The following is a 5,242-nucleotide window of genomic DNA, read 5'->3' as shown; positions in this document are numbered from 1 at the left end:
ACTTCTGCTGCTGCTGCTATGCTGCTGAGCAGCTGGTTATATGTGCAGCAACGCGTGCGCCGCAGCAGCAACACTTACTACTACTGCTACTACTTCTGCTACTATCTATATTGCTACTTCTCTACTACTACACTACTCTCTTACTATACTTTTCTTCTCTTTTGTTCTTCTACATTGTTGCTGATAGTTCCTTTACACAACGTATGAGTTATATCTACTTACTGCTTTAATGCTAGCTTTGTTCATTTTTTTGCCTCTACCATTTTCTCTACTGTACTGCTATAGTTTTGCGTTACTGCACCTGCTACTTTTCTGCTGTTTGCTCATTCTGCTATGCTATACTACTGCTCTGGCATACTAATGCGTTGTACTTCTTTGCACATCTATTTTGATACTACTGCTGTCATAATCATTCTGTGCAACTGCTCGCGCTGCTAATTCTGCTGCTGCTGTAATCTGGTCTTTACAGCACTGCTGCTGCTGCTGCAACCTCACGACAAACAACTGCTGCTGCTCGCTGCTGCTGCTAGCAGCAAGTGTTTTGGCTCTCTGCTTAACATCTTTGCTTTACTACGCTGCTAGCACTTTCTATCTGCTATCTCTGCTGCTGCTGCATACTTCACAATGCCCTATCTTATGCTCTCCACTATTGTTTCCTACCTTTTTTTTATTTGTGCTATATCTTGGTGTTGCTTTTCTGCTGCTGCTGCTGCTGCTGCTGCTGCTGCTGCTGTTGCTGCTACTCTGCTGTGCTGCTTATTCCGCCCTGCCACCGCTGCTGCTGCTGTGCTGCTGCTGCTGCTGCTCCTGCTGCTGCTGCTGCTGCTGATATTAACAACGCTGCTCTTGCTGCTGCTGCTGTTTGTTATAGCGGCGATATAGCGGCATGTGTTCTTGCTGCTGTTATTAGCAACACCTTTATTGCTGCTGCTGCTCTGCTGCTGCTTCTGCTGCTGCTGCTGCTGCTGCTGCTGCTGCTGCTGCTGCCTCTTGCTGCTGCTGGCACCTGCTGCTTTACCAACAGCGGCAATGCTGCTCCTCTGCTCTGCTGCTGTTGCTGCTGCTGCTGCTGCTGCTGCTCTGCTGCTACTGCTACTGTCTTCGCTGCTACTCTGCTGCTCTGCTCTAATTCTCTGCCTTTTGTTGCTCTAGCAATTTTTCTTTACTTTTTGATCGTTTGCGGACAGTCTTATCGCGGCTTACAATCCTATGCTGCTAATTACTGTGCTTTTTTTTGCTTCTGATGTTAATCCGTTTGCTTCTCTCTGCTGCTGCTGCTATCTGTGGCGAACTTATCTTTTGCTCTCCTTCTCCTACTGCTGCTGCTACTGTTGCTGCCAGTGTGCCTGTCGCTCCTGCTGCTGCACGGCACCACAGCAACTCTGCTGCTGCTGCTGTCTCTGCTGCTGCTGCTGCTGCTGCTGCTCTGCTGCTCTGCTGCCTTGCTGCTCTCTGTTTATTCTGCTCGACCTTCCTGTCTCTGCTTTTGTGCCGGTTGCTGCTCCCTGCTGCTGCTGCTAGCTGCTGCTGTGTTTACTGCTTTGTATGCTTCTGCTGCTGCTGCTGCAACGTTATTCTCTTACTGCTCTCTCTGCCCTTCTATCGTTTGTTTTCTGATAACACTCCTCTTCCTTTTTTTTGTGCTGCTGCGAGCTGCCAACCACACCTTGCCAGCAGCGCGTGACTGCTGCCACTGCTGCTGCTGCTGCTGCTGCTGCTGCTGCTAGTCTGCTGCTGCGCAGCAGCGGCCTTGCTTACTGCTGCCGCCGCTGCTGTTGGCACTGCTCGCTGTCGCGTATGCTTCTGCTGATTCTGTGCTGCTGCTGCTGCTGTGACCCTTCTGCTGCTCTTTGCTTACATTCTGCTGCTGCTGCTGCTGCTGCTCGCTGGATCTGTTTGCCTTCTGCTGTACTTATCGCTCCTCGATCTGCTGCTGCTGCTGCTGCTGTGAGCACTGCTGCTGCTTTTTAACCTGACTGCTGCTAATCTGCTGCTGCTACTGTTGTTGCTGCTGTTGCTGCTGCTACTGCTGCTCTAATCTACTGTCTTTCTTCACGCGCCACTCTGCTGTTGCTGCTGCCACTGCTACTCCTGCTGGTTGCTGCTGCTGCTGCTTTAGCAGTTGCTGTCTGCTATTACTGCTACTGCTGCTGCTGCTGCTGCCCTTTGCTATAATAATGACTTCGGTTATGCTATTTTCTTTAAACCCTGTGGTGCTGTTCTGTACTGCTTTGCTTGTTGCTGCTGCTGCTGCAGCATCAGTTGCTCTCTCTCTTGTGTTTCTGCCCGCTAATGCGACTGCTATTGATGCTACACTCTCTGGTTTCTGTTTTTTGTTCTGCTACAACTTCTGCTGCTGCTGCTGCTATCTCTCTCTACTCTAACTACTGCTTCTTATTTTTCTTATTTGTTTTCTTCTACATTCTGCTATGTTCTACTACTACTACTACTTCTACGTACTTTCTACTACTATATTTTCTCTTTTACTATTTCTGCTGCTACTGTTGTACTCTCCACTACTCTCTGCTGCTCTCTAGCTTCTGCGTTTGCGGTTCTCACTCTATTTGCTTCCTATCTGCTCTGCTGCTGCTGCTACTCACTGCTTTTAGGCTTTCTTTACATCTTTTTACTGCTGCTGTCATATTGCTAACAAGCTCGAACTCTTCTCTCCTTCTTGCTGCTGTTCCTGCTCTGCTCTCCTAGTGCTGCTGCTTTTAGCGGCGGCTCTGCTGCCGCTCCTAGCTGTTCCCATCTTAATTTCTTTCTGCGTCTGCTGCGCTTCGCTGCTCGCTGCTGTGCTGCTGCTCTGCTATCTTGCTATTGCTTTTTTTCTGCTACTATGTATTTCATACTGCTTCTGCTGCTGTTCGTGCTACTATCTGCTTCTCTACTACTATACTACTACTACTCTTCACTGTCTGCTTTTGCTTAACTACTACTTATGCTGATGTGTTCATGATGTGTTGCTGCTGCTTTTGCTACTACTGCTAGTGCTGCTGCTACTGCTGCTGCTGCTCCTGCTGCTGCTGCTGCTGCTGCCTGCTGATCCTGCTGCTGCTGCTGCTGCTGCTCTCTTTCTCTCTCTCCTCTCTGCTGCTGCTGCTGCTTCTCTCTCTTCTGCTGCTGCTGCTGCTGCTGCTAGTCTGCTCCCTGAGTGCTCTGCTGCTGCTGCTTCTGCTGCTGCTGCTGCTGCTCTCTCTCTCTGCTCTGCTGCTGCTGCTGCTGTGTGCTCTCCTCTCTCTCTCTCTCTCTCTCTGCTTTTCTGCTGCTGCTGTGTCTCTCTGCTGCTCTCTTGCCCACCTCTGTTGCTGCTGCTGCTGCTGCTGCTGCTGCCCACTGGTGCTCTGCTGCTGCTGCTGCTGGTGCTGCTGTTGCTGCTGCTGCTGATGCTGCTTCTCACTGGTGCTGCTGCTACTGGTGCTGCTGCTGCATAGCACGGTGCTGCTGCTGCTCTGCTGCTGCTGCTGCTGCTGCTGCTGTCCGCGGCGGTTCTGCTTCTGCTGCTGCGACGTCTGCTCGCTGCTGCTGCTGCTGCTGCTGCTGCTGCTGCTGCTGTGCGGCGCGATGGTGCTGCTGCTGCTGCTGGTGCTGCTGCTGCTGCTGCTGCTGCTCTCTCTCTCTCTCTGCTGCTGCTGCTGCTGCCCTTGCTCTGCTCTGCTGCTGCTGCTGCTGCTGCTGCTGCGTTGCTGCTGCTGCTGCTGCTGCTGCTGCTGCTGCTGCTGCTGCTACTACTACTGCTGCTGCTGCTTCTTGTTTTTCTACTACTACTACTATACTATCTACTTCTCTACTCTACTACTACTGCTACTGCTTTCTATACTGCTACTATTGGTGGGAGACGGAATGAATACTGATCCTATTCTACCTACCCTGTCCTCCCCTCTCACCTTCTCTTCCCCCCTTCGTACGCCAACACTAAATATACCATACACCATTTATTCCCCAAGTCACAACAACCTGTGATGAGGCTTCTGTGTGGGTTCATTTGGCTCAGCTGGGTTTACATACCTGTCAGCCTAATAGGTTGTTAATCTGCAGATATTGTAGCATATCAGGGTCTGTAGCATATCACAAAACAATGTGCTCAGGCAGTGTAGCATAAAGTCATCAGACGATAGGTGGTTCGGTTTAACACCTGGAGGGGGGGGGGGGGGGGGGGGGGGGGGGGGGGGAGGGGGGGGGGGGGGGGGGGAGGGGGGGGGGGGGGGGGGGGATGTCACGGGTAAGACAACTCAAAAATGTGATAAAAGAAATAAACCAATAGTCCGCTACCCCAAATGTTCTTTTATCTGGACCAGCCAAATGTTCTGTTTTATCGGGGCTGGACCAGCCAAAATGTTCTGTTGTTATCAGGGGCTGGACCATCCAAATGTTCTGTTGTTATCGGGGCTGACCAACCAAATGTTCTGTTGTTATCGGGGCTGGACCAGCCAAATGTTCTGTTGTTATCGGGGCTGACCGCCAAATGTTCTTTTGTTATCGGGGCTGACCAGCCAAATGTTCTGTTGTTATCGGGCTGACCAGCCATTTCTTTGTTATCGGCTACCACCAAATTTCTGTTGTAATCAGGGCCTGGACCAGCCAAATGTTCTGTTGTTATCGGGGCTGACCAGCCAAATGTTCTGTTTTATCAGGGCTACCAGCCAAATGTTCTGTTGTTATCGGGGCTGGACCAGCCAAATGTGCTGTTGTTATCAGGGCTTGACCAGCCAAATGTTCTGATTGTTATCAGGGCTGACCAGCCCAATGTTCTGTTGTTATCAGGGCTGGACTAGCCCAATGTTCTGTTGTTATCAGGGCTGGACCAGCCAAATGTTCTGTTGTTATCAGCTGACCAGCCAAATGTTCTGTTGTTATCGGGGCTGACCACCAAATGTGCTGTTGTTATCAGGCCTTGACCAGCCAAATGTTCTGTTGTTATCACTGACCAGCCCAATGTTCTGTTGTAATCAGGGCTGGACCAGCCAAATGTTCTGTTGTTATCGGGGCTGGACCAGCCAAATGTTCTGTTGTTATCGGGGCTGACCACCAAATGTTCTGTTGTTATCGGGCTGACCACCAAAATGTTCTGTTGTTATCGGGGCTGACCAGCCAAAATGTTCTGTTTTATCAGGGGCTGACCAGCCAAATGTTCTGTTGTTATCAGGGCTGGACCAGCCCAATGTTCCTGTTGTTATCAGGGCTGAGAGTGTCTGGACTGTCTGTTATAGAACCCGGAGAACTCCATCATGAAAATCTTTTC

This window comes from Coregonus clupeaformis, unplaced genomic scaffold (assembly GCF_020615455.1).
Source record: "Coregonus clupeaformis isolate EN_2021a unplaced genomic scaffold, ASM2061545v1 scaf0167, whole genome shotgun sequence".
Lineage (NCBI taxonomy): Eukaryota > Metazoa > Chordata > Actinopteri > Salmoniformes > Salmonidae > Coregonus > Coregonus clupeaformis.
The sequence above is the reverse complement of the archived record's forward strand: the minus strand, read 5'-3'. Positions refer to the sequence as shown.